This window comes from Pocillopora verrucosa, chromosome 9 (assembly GCF_036669915.1).
Source record: "Pocillopora verrucosa isolate sample1 chromosome 9, ASM3666991v2, whole genome shotgun sequence".
NCBI lineage: Eukaryota > Metazoa > Cnidaria > Anthozoa > Scleractinia > Pocilloporidae > Pocillopora > Pocillopora verrucosa.
In genome coordinates, this window is record NC_089320.1 from 14,192,133 (window position 1) to 14,206,932 (window position 14,800).

General features: G+C 39.0%; 1 pseudogene; it reads left to right on the top strand.

Moving 5' to 3' along the window:
• Window positions 1–4,095: 4,095 nt before the first annotated feature.
• LOC136283292 (uncharacterized) lies at window positions 4,096–14,791 on the top strand (annotated as a pseudogene).
• Window positions 14,792–14,800: the final 9 nt, after the last annotated feature.

Sequence of the window (14,800 nt, forward strand, 5' to 3'; positions counted from 1 at the left end):
CGAGTGAAAAAATAAGATCTTGTCCTGATTACCTTTCCGATGTGTTGAGTGGAAGGCCAGATCAGTCACTGCAACCGAGTTTTACGGCGCTGTCATTCCAAGCGATCTTTTTGTCTTAGTGAATTCGGCTGTTGTTCATTCATAATACACTCGCCTTGAACAGTTTGTTTTCTACTTGCAATGTGAAACAACTTGCGTATTTTTGTGAGCCACGATTGGGCCGAATTTCACTGAACATTTCGCTTTCAGATCCTGTATTAGAAACTAAAAAACTTCAGGCAAAAGTGTTAAATTCGACATGCCGAGCTATTTTAGTTTGTAAACTATTGCAGAATATAAACTTTGATGGTTTTCGAACTTTGATGGTTTGACATTTTTGACAGCTTTAGTCTTGTACAGCCAATCAGATTATTTGAACCATTCTAACAGGAATTCTGATTGGCTTATTGTAGCGTGCTTTATGAGAGTATAGAGCATGCTGACGACACTGTTGTTCGCTTTGGAAATAAGATTTGTTTTGAAAATTGAAAGTAATTCTTGAGGAATTTAACGGATTCTTTATTATAAAACAAATAGAGAAGCCTTGACTATGCTCTGTTCTGTTGTAAAACACTTAGGAAGCGGCTAGAGCACTCAAGAGGTAGGGAGAAACACTCGACTACGTCTCGTGTTTCCCCCAGTTTTTTTTCCACATTTTCCTAGGAAGGGATTTACATACACTTTGTTACCGAAAATAATCTATTGTCAATTAGCTAGTTAGATATTTTCAATAATTTATCCTCTTTGATGTCAAGATAATTTGAATAACGATCGTCATGCCACCACTTCGACAAAAGGTTGTAACAAGCTCGTTCGCCGAGGTCACTTTGAAAACATTTTGGTAGCTAGCACACCGAGAGGGTTCACTATTCTTCAAAAACTACGCCAAAGAAAACAGCTGTCACAGAATTCATAAATGTTTTCCTTTCAGGCGATCTGCTGACGTCCTACGGTGTGCCTCAAAACAGACGCTTGATCTCTCGAATAACAGAATTGAAACATTATCGCTGAAGAGAAGTCCGTGCGAAATGTAGGTACGGCTTCTCTTCGTATACCAGGATTCAGTCTCATCAGATTAGCTTACGTTCGCTGTTATTTCAAACGCTCTTTTTGTGAAGTAAAGAGGTGACTGCTGGCCATTCAACAAATACCTTTTTCAACGAGAACCTCGAGAAATCTGCGGACGGCAAACGAAACACTGAAAGCAGCAACTTGAAAAGGTAGATGATAAAATCCTACATAGGTAGGAGTCGCTGAGTTATTCATAATTTCAATTCATAGATCATTTAGCTGATCTACATTCCTGTTTTACAGGGAGTAAATGGCCTCTGTTCCTATAAGCCAAGCGTACGTGCAACGTCTCACGAGGGAAACAGAACGTAAATTGACCAATCGTGATATGCAAATACAGATTGAGAAACATGTCAAAAAACCTCCAAAGTGCTTCTTTCGGAGTGTTTGCTTTCTAGGTAAGATTTCAGCAACTTGCCAAGACCAAATGGTGGCGATTTATATTGACTGAAATGTCACCAAGACGTAACATTGGAGGCTAGAATTTAAGAAACATAATTTTGTTGTTGATATTTTGCGTCAACGCTTCTACAACGTACTTGAACTAAAGAGCCTCGCGAGCAAAAACAATGACTGCCACAAACCTAATCCCGAGTAGCACCAATATTTGATGGTGACTTTAGCTCACTATGTTACGCTTATTTCATAAAAAAAGCACAACGTGTAGATTTCACTTTTTCGATGGTTAGAATGGCTTTTACGAGTGATTTTATTGTCTGGAGGCTACGCTTCGTTGAGTATCACTACTGCTTAATTAAGACATAGACAGAAGTTACAAGACATCCCTCTAAATTATGCCTAAATGGCATTCAATAAGTAGGGTCCTCTTTCAAACATTGAGTGCCTACTATCTATTCGTTAATGTTGATGTTAATTACCCTTTTTGGCCTCTGTATCATATGCACATAAAATAATCGATTGTAATCATGCTCGTCAACACGAACGGCGTCTAACGCTCCAGCATTGACTCATCCTTTGTAGAAATGTAATAAAATCAGTTGCGATCATAAATGAACCAAATATCATGTTTTGACTTGTGGACGATAACAGGTGACGAAATGATCTACACGGAAAAATTGCGGTTGAAAAAAATTGTTTTCATTTGAATAATCCTAAATATATATTTATTGGCAATTTGATGAACAATTGAAACAGAAGAGCTGTCAAAATAAAATAAAAATTAAAAAAAAACCGAGCGTAAAACAGGCTGAAGGCTGCAGGTTCAATCATACGCCAGAAACCGTAAAGAAAACATCAGAAAATATTGTACTTAAGCTCATTATTAAATGTAGTCACAGCAGAACGTTTTCAACACCACGTGAGCTATTGTCAACATTCCGGCTTTACGAGAGTACATAGACGGGAACATACATCGGCTTTTTTTTTGTTTGTTTGCTTTTTTAACACTCCCTTTGACCAAAATCCAACATGCCAAATAAGTTTTCAGGATGAATTTCTCAGGGCATAATTTGTTAACGGGAAGGATGTGACAAGGACATATTTCGAGGGTATTTGGGGTAATTCTTGTATAGCAAACTGTTCACAACTGGTTTTTTTAGCGCACAATGTTTCCTTTGCAATTATACTCTAGTTCGGCACGAAAAGTTCGCCGCTGTAAATGCCAGTTTACTAAATGAATTCAATTGTCCCTAAATCAAAAAGCTCATTCCTTCTATTTAACTGGTATATTTCTAATTTTCAACTCGGATAATACGTTGATGAGAAAAGGCAGGTAGTACCAAAAGTTCAAATTAAAAGGGGCTAGGGTCCTAAATTCTAAAATTTTTCCATCAATAATCACCGGTAAGATCCTCACAAGACTGGCTGGCGACTTTCATAGCGATAAAGGAACCTTTCGCCGTAGTCACATGTTTTAAAGGAAAGTTTCGGAGCCTTCAGCAATTGGTTTGCATACATGATATGGCCTCTTCCATTTGTTTATAAGATTAAGGTAATATTCATCGAGCACTTTGACGATGAGGAATCCAAGGGACATTGACTTGCATGTTATGCTGTTTTCCTAAAGTCTCCATCAAACTGTGTATTCCTGTGAAGCCTCCCACAAACAAGATTTTTTCCATGAATTCTACCAGCTTCCATTAGCTTCTCCTGTGGCCGGGTGACGTTTATTGTTGTACCTCCAATTTATCGAATCGTAGTCTAAGTTGTTCGACTTGCTCTTGCGACTTGATTCCCTCTTACTCCCGAGATCTCATTACTAATTCTCCTTACTCTGATATACAATTCTCATGATGTTAGTTTGAGGAATTTAGTATTGGATCACCTAATAATCCCTTAATTGATATTTTTCCTGATTCTCATCAGTCGTCTGCCTGATACTGTATTGATATTGTAAGAAGAAGTTATACCTAGGTCACTCTAGGAGTATCTCCTTCGTTTGTAACAGCAGGATAACGCTCTCTGATCTTGAATTAAATTTTAGACGACGGCTTAATGTAGTGGACACAAGGTTTGAAAGTTGTGGAATAATTCTTGGGTGTATCCTCGGATATTCCTCGGTTTTAGCTAGGGAACATACGGTCATGTTATTCATTTAAACCAACTGCGAGTAAAAATATGACTGATTATCATTACTTTACCCAAACCGAAACAAATTTTTATCAAAAAGAGCTATTTTTTTATTAAGACAAACGGAACAAAAAGGCAGTGTTTCAGGAGAGGTCAGAATTTTTCCAGCAGATTTTGCAGTTAAGCATTGTCGTGAAAACGGTGTTAGTACACGGCAATTTTCCTTTCCGTTATAAGTCCTGGAATGCCAGTTCCTTTCTCAGCCCTGCCTCACGCGTATTTTCGGCGATGAACAGGTCACCAATTTATGCCCAGTCTCGCTACGGTTGAAACATCGTACTAGAGAGAGGAACGAAAGGCGAGAAACTATAAGATGAGGAATGAATTCAGATATATACCTTTCCACTGACTCAAACTCAAAACTAACCATCATTAACACTGATGATACCACAAGCTATGGAGCTGATGTATCTCCAAATACACTGGAGTTTCTCGTCAACAAAGATCTGGCTTCTAAAAAACCATCTCAATGTTAACAACAGCAAGACACAGACATTCTCCGTTGGCCTATGCAAATATGACTTAGAACTTTCCATGGACCGCACTAAGAGAGACATTGCTAATAATGTTAAGATTCTAGGAGTAACCCTGAATAGTAAATTAAAATTTTAAAGTCCACATTTCAGAGCCACGTACTTTTGCTATGGCCGCAGCTTTGAGACGCCTATCAATACGGTGATCATGTTATAAAGGTATTTATTGTCCACACCTATAATACTGCGGTCCTTTCATGCTAGGCCTAGGCAAAGTTCAAAGATTTGCTGGATGTAATAGAAAGCGAAAACTTGTGAAAAGATTCCGTCAGAAGAAAGAGAATTCGAGCAAAAGCTAGCACCTCGCAGGGAAAACCTGAAACGTCAGACTCCGAGGACTGGGACGAACAGCCACCCAGTTCATCCGCGAAGAATTGGGAAAAGCGAACCGACTCATTACAGACATATCGATTTGAAAAATCTGTCCTCATCGCTCTCGGTCGCACCTAAATGTGACGAAGGTGAAAACATAATCTGGGCAATTTTCTGAAACTTAAATATGTGTTTCCGAGCTGGAGGTTAAGAGAATTTCAGTCGATATTGAACCTTACTCATTAATCTTGAGGTTTTAATGCTTTTACTTGTTCATTATACAAATGTGCATTTATATTTCCATTATTGAACTAACCACCCAGCACATTAATTTTGTGTTTAAATCACAAATTGGAGGAGATCCATTGAATTACAAAAAAAAACATTACAAGTGGATGGTGTCTAACGGAGACAGGAAAGCCTTCAAAACTTTTTGAAAATCTGTACATGTTGGATTGAAAGTTATTACATTGGATTGTACTGGCCATGCCCAAAAGAGAATGTGGATGCACCTTTTGAAATTAAAAGCAAGGACAAAGGAAAACTTGAATATGGAAAACCAATTGGGGGGCGCGGGAGGCTCACTGATACAAAAATAAAAAATTTAAAAAAAACATAAAAAACATTATGGCTTGGCAATACGTCAGAATACTCTGAAGAAGTTGACTGCCACAGACAGGGAAGTTGATGTTACCACTTACACCATGATAAAAAAAAAAAAAAAACACTTTAGCCGTTCTTAACCATAGTGTGAAACATTAAGATCCTGCTAAACAACACAGGTTCTGTCCTGCTGAAAACGATTCTTGGTGTAATGGTAACAGCAGATGGTGACTGTTTGCCAGAGGTATTCCTTGAACTTTTGAGGCCCACATTCATGACAATCAGCGATGCAAAGCTTTTGGAGAGGTGCATTCGTGGGACCACTCAAAAACCAAATGAGTGTCTCAACTAAATGGTTTGGGTGCGTTGCCCCAAGCATAAGCATCATGGAGCTGAAATGGTTCGTTTTGCTGCTGCCTCAGCTATGTGCCACTTCCACAAAGGAGCAGAATGTAGAATGGACATAATGGAAAAACGTTCTATTGCTAGTGGAATGCACACAAGCCATTTCCTTTCGGAAAAAGGACAATAAGCACTTACGAAAAGTCGAAACGGGAGCCACTGCTAAGGAAAAGAAACGCCGTCAGGCAATGCAAATTGTGCGCACAAGAAAAGAGGAGGCCCTTCGTGAACTAGAAGGAGTGACCTATGAGGCTAGCTCATTCTGATTTGTTTCCCCGGGTCTGTAGAACAAAAGCTGGATGATCTTCCACTTACTTAAATCATTGGTTATGACCAATTGTAATTGGTACGCCCGCTATTTTTTTTTTTCGCGTGATGAACTGAGATGATAGATACTCTTCATATCAAACTTAGGTTTAACATCTGCCTCTATAGATTTTCGTGACATGTCACGCAGTCTGGGGTCAGTCAAAAACACGCTAACTTTCGAACATTTTCCTCTTTTTCGAGTATTTCATTTGAATTGCTATCTTTTTTCCCTTCAGTTTATAAAACTAACGTACATAAGCTTTCTGTACCACTGCATTTGAAGGCAATCATTAAAATATTTCGTTCAGGTTTTTGAGACTTGCGGTTTGCGATTCAGACATGTCGAAGAGGAGTTCACGCCACATGCAAGCAATATGGGGCTATAACTCTAAAGCGCATGCCCAAAACTGGTCATTACCGCGAAACACGAAGAAAACAATAAATTTGGCGCAATTTGATGCGTAATACATGAGATTTGGATATCGTTTGGGTTCGGGAAATGGGACTCGAAGTTTACGCGCAGGCGATTTTGTCTTCGCTGGCTATTCTCGCGGTGGCGATAGATGCAGAAAACGATTTTGGCGAAGAGACAAGTGGTCCAAAAGGGGAAAAATTGCCTTGGTTTACTTACGAAATAAACAAGTAAGTAAAAATTGCGTTAATCGAAGTGTATTCAAACCTGTATCTTTTTTCTTTTTAATTTTTAAAATTTTTTTCATCGAACTGATTTTTTTTAATCAGCTATCTCACATATTCCCTGTCGAAGAAGCCTCGTCAACAGCCGAACGACGAAAGTGCTGATTCTGTGATTGCAGGAATCGTGGAAAAAATATTGAGGGAATCTGAGATTCGCGGAGTTGTCATAAATTCCAGAATTCTCAACGTCTTCAGGAAAAAGATTTCTCTCCTCCATTCAGCGTTCAAGAAAGCGTCAAAAAGTGGGGAAGAGTATAAAGAAGCTTATTGATTCATGGAAGGCAAAAATCTACTCCTTCAAAATTTTCTATCATGAGCTTGAAAACAACTCATTGGTTGAGGAAAACCAACAGCTTCATGGGCAGAAAAGGAAAGCTGAACTGGATTTAGCCGCAGAGCAGGCAAAGAGATTAAAAATAGGTATAGACATATGGCTGGGTATGAGAAATTTGTAAAAGAATTTGGAATTAATTTTGAATGGAAAATCAATAAGGACACCAAGAAGTTGGAGTACAGAGACCTTACTGGACCTGAAAAACTCTTGCTTTTTCAACATATTAATTTTCACTTACTATTACCAGAGTTTCATGATGTAGACAAGCTGCAAACCCTTTGGGGTAATTTCATAGATATTAAAGGTGATCTCAAACTTAATTAGACTACAGATGAAGCTATCTCTAGCCTCGAAGACAAAATCAAAAATGGTTTCAAAAATTTTTAGACCTTTACCAAGCAAAAGATATAATTGCTTTAGGGTTAGGAAATTACAGCCAAACGGCGATGAAAGCTCCTCGGATGAAGTTATCGAAGATGATCTGGCGCCTGCCAAAGGATACAGACTTGTCTCAATGGACAGTCTTCTTAAATTTGTGAAGAGGATTCACGCACAAACTCCATGTAATTTAGGTAAGAATTATGTGAGTTAAATTATAAGACCTATGAACTACGATTTAAAAGCTGTTTTTCTGGATCAATCCTGAGCCAGAATTACCACAGTTATATCGCTTTATTAATAAGAGTGTTGATTGTCTTTATTGATCTATTAGGCCAGATACAAATATTGGAGAGTTCCTATAACCGGTTTGGACTTGGTAGCTCGCTTTATGCCAAGTGCAGTGGTTGCAGCATATCCGGGTTTCTCGCAACTGGTAGCCACCCTTAAGATGATGTTAATCCGAGGACCCTTCAAGGAAAAGATGTCAACAGAAGAATGGTATTTGCTGCATTTGAGAGTGGAATTGGAAAAGAAGGAGTAGCCAAATTTTGTGAGGTCTTCAATATGCCTTTTAATATGTCACCTGACACCTGGTACAGCCATGAAGAGACCCTTAGTCAAGCCTTTCAAGAGGAAACAAGTGTGCAGCTACAAAAGAACTGTGCAGAAGCCAGAAAGCTTGCCATGCTTGAGGAAGGTATTGATGATGATGACGCTATTACTACTGTAGATATTTCCATGACTTTCGATGGTACATGGTCAAAGTGTGGCTACACTGCCAAACACTGTATTGGCTTTGTGATATCTGCAGCTACAAGAAAGGTCCTGGATTTTGAAATAATTTCTAAAGTGTGTCAACAATGTACTCAAATGAAAGCAAAACTTGATGAGGCAGGTTTCAATGACTGGTACCAAGACCATATCTGTGAAGGTTCCTACGGGAGGAAGACCATCTTCAAGGAAAAGCAGAGTGTGAGAGAATTATAAAATTGGACTGTATTGGTCATGTCCAAAAAAGGCTTGGCCAGGCCCTTTACGAGTTTCAAAGGTCCTCCATTAAGCTACCTGATGGCAAACCAATGAAAGATAGAGATGGCCGACTAATTAAGCAAGCTATTGAAAAACTGAAAAAAAATAATGGAAAAGCTGTGCGCAACAATGTAAACAAAAACATAGCCTTGACAAGTGAGAGAGATAGTGCAGTAAGAAAGATGCAAGAGGAGATAAAAGCTGGCTTGTATCGCTGCCTAAAAATTCCAAACCAAGAAAGGCATAAATACTGTCCAATTAATTCATGGTGCAAGTTCAAAAAAAGATTGCCTTGTCCAAACAAGCCACATTACTTGGATAGTGTTTTCAAGGAACCCCTTGAGAAAATCTATGATCGTTTGAGTGAGCCAGCACTCCTCATCAGATGCTAGCCTGGATACACCAGAATGCAAACGAGTCTATCATTGAATTGGCTTGGAACAAGTGTCCCAAGCATAAGTGGTATGGAAGAAAGCGAATTGTCATGGCTGTATCCTCTGCCGCTTTGCCCTTCAGTTGAGGTGCAACAAAAAAATTTGATGTCATGAGGAAAGCTGAAATCTCATCTGGCAAGCACAGTTAGAAGGAAGCAAGACAGAGAGAGAAAGGAAGAATTAAGCAAACAGAGCACAGAGCTCAAGAAAAACACAAACAATATAGACGTACACGAAGACAAGCTGAGCAGAGGGAAGAAGACCTGCATGTAACCAGGAAAGGCATGACCTACGTGGCTGGAGGTTTCGATGAAACACAGCTGTGCAGAGCAAGCAAAAAGAGAAAGAACAAAAGCACCTTAGCATACCTTCAAGGAGGTGTGCTGTGATGCACAAAAGGCCATTTTAGGGAGTTATAAGTCTTACAAGTGACATTAAGATAACACTGATGTTTTAATTGCATCTTTCTGAAAATAGCTTTTTCCGGGGTAGTTTTATTGGCCCCTCTTTTTTTTCCAAAGAGTATTTCAGCTATTGACCCCAAATTTGGTACACAGTAACTTGTTAATTATTAACCTAAAATAAACAACATGTTTACTCTAAACAAGTCAAGTAGAAGGCAACTGTCTGGGTGTACTTCTTACCAAGTTTGAGCTGATTTGATTGAATTGTTGATTAAATATGATTTTTTGAGTAAGCTACCAAAATCTCACCCTAAACTAGCCGTAATGCTCCCTTAAAGGCGATGATAGCTGTTCGTAAATATAGCTGGGTTGCAACCGGCAACCAGTTAAGCTCTTTTAAAAGTAGCGAAATATGGTCGTATTTATGCGTGTCGGTCACAATACGAGCGGCGAAATTCTGAATGGCTCATAATTCATTTATGTTAAGTTAAGATGTATTGGCTCATACGTTTGAACAATGAAAGAGCTTACTAAAAACTAGAGCGTTAATGCTGGTCAAGAGCGTACGTTTATCGAATGCATGCTTGATTCCGTTTATTTGAATAAGACAAGACATGCGCTAAGAAATAGTTTTGGTAATATGTTCGTCGTAAGGTCAGGTTGGCATCTAAAATTACCCCAAGGTCTCCAGCAGTATCTTCAGGCACGAGGTCTCTTCAGTCGTTGCAGCTGCAACAACTACGATATTATCTTCTTTGATTATTAGTTTGGACCGCGTATCGTTCTCCCCCTGATCTTCCCGAATTTGTCTCGAGGACTGAATCAATAAGTTCATCTGGATATCTTAGCAGAGGGGAGTGTATGTGTACAAACCTTGAAGGAGTAAAAAAAAATTTCAAAGTCTGGCAACACAGTTTCATGACTGCTCTTGACTGGGTAAGAAAAACTATGGATTGTGGCAGACAAACTGTCATAGGAAACCCCACCTAGCATCTTTCCCTCAGTGGCACAGTTCTGGACAAACAAACTCTAGAGATGAACGACATACTAAAAAGAAACAGATAAGATTTTTTTCTTTAGTACTTTAGCGACGTAAATTACTGCATCCCAAACGTCTCACTCAGACGTTACGCTGATGATACCACATGTTATGGTGCTAATGTATCTCCAAATATACTGGAGTTTGTGGTCAACAAAGATTTGTTTCAGAAATAACCATCTCATATTAACGACAGCAAGACACAGGCATTCTCCGTTGGCCCATGCAAATATGATTATGAACTCTACATGGACAGTACTAAGAGAGACATTGCTAATGATGTTAACATTCTGGGAGTAACCCTGGATAGTAAACTTAATTTTAAAATCCACATCTCAGAGCCACTTAGGAAGGCTTATGCTATGGCCGCAGGTTTGTGACGAATAGGAAGATTTTTGGCTATCGACACGGTGATCATGTTATAAAAGACATTTATTGTCCACACTTAGAATACTGCAGTCCTTTAATGCGTGGCCTAGGAAAAGTTCAAAGTAATCTATTAGATTACTGAGATTAGTAATCTCATTAATGTATCTTAAGATGCGTGTTGGGTTACGATAAAACTGTTGAAAAGATAGCCATTTAGCCATACGGCTGCGAACATTTGAAATAGTCTTGCCACCAAAGTTCATAACTCAGCGAGTCTAACAGAATTCCAAAACACTCTTGAGAAAGCTATTTATAAGAATCATTACTTCATTTCTTTCCATTTCCCATTATTATTAATAATTTCATTTTCCATTATGTTTGTAATTCATTTAACTATTTCATGTTGTTTACACACGAGTTTACTAGCTTTGAACGAGTTACTACCCCAGTACGATACATGTTTAAATAATGAATTGTAATTTATTGTGGAAAGAAAGCCAAGACCTGACGTTCAAGAAACACCTGAGTACACTACTGAAGAGGAAAGAGCTCGCGGGGAGGACGTTAAGAATTCCACTAAATTAGACGTTCTCCAGAGAGCAGAAGATAAAATTCAAGTTGTCTTTGATGAAGATGTCTTGACTGTGCTTCAAATTACGCTGGATGATTTTAAAAGGAAACTCTCCTCTCAACAAATGTCCTCCCCCTCTTTTTATTCGATGCGCATGCGAAGATTTCATAGAGGATATGGACACTGAACGGGAACTTTAATCAGTGGAAGATCAAGATCATGATACGCTGAAGACAGCAAGGTTACCATGACGATCTATCCTTTCATCCAGTTAGTCGTAGGTGTAAAGTGGATAAGTGTGCATGATCCAGCAGTGCCCAAAATTGTTTCTGGTTTTTAATTTTTAGCCGTTGCGGAACGATTATTTACGACCTGGGCAACACAAACAACTTGGTTTCCATGGTAACGCAAACAGCATCTTTTTGTTTTCGACGTTGTTTTATTCCCTGGAGTTCTTTCAGTTCGCATAAACCACATACCAAAGCAAAAGGCCGGGGGGAAAATACTAAAAACCGGGATAGGAAAAAGAGAAAAGGAAAAAAATTCTCAGAAATACAGAGACACGCCAAAAAGTTGATAGAAATATCCGTTGGGGGGGAGATCCACAATGCAACGCCTGGTACATCGCGTGATTCTTCTTCCGACGAGTCTGACATCGATCAACCGATCAGTGCGTCTAAAACGAAACTGGCTTTACCAGACTCCTCTTCAGAAAGTTCTGATGAAGAGAGCAAGTTTCAAGGTCGAGGATACAGGGTTCTCCTTATCAGGCGGTAAACGGTAAAATTTAACACTTGTAAGAGCACTTATTACTGCCTGCAAACGCTCAGAACCCTTAAAAAATACGCATTTAAGGTGAGCTAATCTGGTAAGAAAGTGTAATAACAAGCCAACAGTGTGCACTATCGTAGATCTACGTGTGCTTTAGTTAGCTAACACTGACTGGTACCTTTCGAATTTCGAAGCAAGAGCGATTTTTCGTGGGCTTTCTGTTAAATCTCACAACATTTGTCAGTTCTCTGCACGTGCAAATGTGGTGTCGTTTAGTTGTTCAGTTTCCACGATGAAACGGCAGCAAACATTACTGTCGTTTCTGTCCAGTAACAAGAGGTCACGAAGAGTGGCTGGTAAGCTTTACAAGAACTTTAGGGGTAAACAAAACAACGTACTAGCGATGGAAAAGCAGCCAATTACCAGAAATAACCGCCTTGACAGCTCTACAATTTCCGGCTATATTTATTTACAAACACGTGGGGACAAAGCAAGTCTTCATGGTGAAATTCTATTGAAATGTGTTTCAGGCAACGGTCTGAAAGAAGCCTTGAAAATAAAATCTCTCGACCGCGTAAAAGTTCTGAATTTGAGATGATTAGAACACGAATTCAGCTATTCGATGTGATTCGATTTCATAGCGATGCGATTCGTAGCTGACACCGCTGATTTTCCAGCGATATGCCGTGTAAGTGACGCCAAAGATATCACCCGGAATCGAAGGGAGACCAGTTTACGTTATAAGCAGTTTGGAAAGAGCATAGTCAAATACAATGCTTTTAAACAATTTTTACTTTGTTTTGTTCAACCTCTGAACCTAAAGGTGTATCGTTCACATTATGAATTTTTCGATGGAGAATTTTTGATGGGCGCGATGTACTGTATGCTTTAGGAAATGACAAAGTTGAGAATGACCAGCCGCCTGAAGCTGCAAATGTGCTTTACTGGTTTGAAAAGGTCCCTTACCTGTTATGCTGAAAACTAGGGAGAACCCTGGGATACAGGCTTATAGATCTGGACAAGTTTTCTTCAACACTCTCCAGTGCACATATTTGCGGGGAAGGTGAGATACATATAATTTTTGCCAAGTTTACATGTGTTCAGTTTAAGCTTAAGGTTGGTTCTGCACCAAATGTTTCAACTTTGTCGTGTAGTTTCTCTGTAATTGCTTGTTATAAGACATTTTCACACAGCTGTCTAATTTTTAAATGGCAATGTGTGCTTTACTTTAGTTTCTTTCTTTATTAATATTTTTCCCCTTTGCTTGGTAAGTGTTCACTGTTTAAAACCTACAGTGATGTATCTGAAACAATTATTTTCATATTTCAAATAATACATGTATATCTACCACTATTTAAGGCAATTTGAGGATTCAGGAGAATGAATCTGGAAGAAGAGGGCTAATGGCTCATCTCACTGCGCAGTGCAGCTTGTGCCTTGAACAGACCCCTTTGGACAGACCCTTTGGATACTTCCTCTTTTATAAGCAAGTAGTAGTATTACACTTTCACAGTGGGGCTGCCAGCAGAGAGAAAATGATGGAAAGGTTGTCCATTCCAGCTGGCAAATTCACTAAGAGGGCATCTACTTTGAAGGACAAGAAACGGGCGAGGAAATATGACCTGCAGGCTAGTGCAAAGGAAAAGAAGCGCCAGCAAGCGGAGCCGCTGACGCAAACCCGATGAGAAGAGGCCCATCGTGAAACAGAAGGAGTCACTTATGAAGTAGGAGCCCTCTTAACTGAATTGTGGACTTTCTGTACTAAAAAAAGAGTCTTTGTGGCTATCCTAAAATATCATTTCTTAACTTTAAAGCTCAATTTCTCAGAACGCGAACTTTACATCTCTGAGAAAAGATATCTTAAGATGTATTTATCCAATTACTCTGAAATTTTCAGGTTTGTTTCTTCTCGTTGAGTTGAGTTAAATGAGCATGGAGATTCTGCTTATGTTAATTTGAAGTCAAGTTATTGTAATCCATGTAACCTCAAACATATTGGTGACTTTTAGAGGTGCACTGGGAAAAATGTTTTTACAATCTCAAAAAGTTCTATGCTCGTTTAAGAGGGTGATATCTGTGCTCTTGATTGATACTAAAATAACATAATTCCATGCAATCTACAGCCAGATATCTTCTCAACTACAGCTTGGTTACACGCAGCATGTGGTGAGAATTTTGGGCTACCCCCGCCAGGGAGAAGGATAGCACAAAGCAAAAAAAACAAAACAAAACACTCAAAGATGGAGACGAGATGGTGCAAAAACTTTCAATGAGAACTTGAGCAAAATTCAAGCAATCAAATCATAAAAAAAAGTTAGCCCTCACATTAAAAGTGCCATCATTCCCTTTGGTGAGGCAAATCAAGTGGGACTTCACACTAATTGGTGATTAATCTGAGAGATCACCATACAAAATTCACCACAAGGACTAGAAGAAAAGATGAAAGCACTAAAGAAAGAGCATATCTACATTAAACTGAAAAGAAAGGTCTAAAACCCTTTATGTGACATTCAAAATCTCTGGGGCAAGATGGTAGACAAGACCAGGAGGTTTCATAGACAGCTCATCCACAACCAACAGAACAGGATTGCCCTTTTCAAAGAGACAAAAAAAAGGAAATGAAACAGAGTTTCAGAAACTGGTTTCAAGAGTGGAAAAAATTTCTGCTACCGTTGACAGCATTGCTAAAAGCAGTCAATGACATTTACACTGTAGGAGCAGAGTAACCACACTAAGTACCACCAAAAGATACCTGGCATGCCACAATTAGATGAAAGAGCCTCAGCTGAAGAAACACCAATTCTCTTTATAAGAATCTTTGCAGCTACAGGCACCAAGTGATCATAGCTCATCCAGTTCTGTCAAGAAACCAGAACCACAGCCATTGCCAACACTTGAAATTCTGCCATTCAAA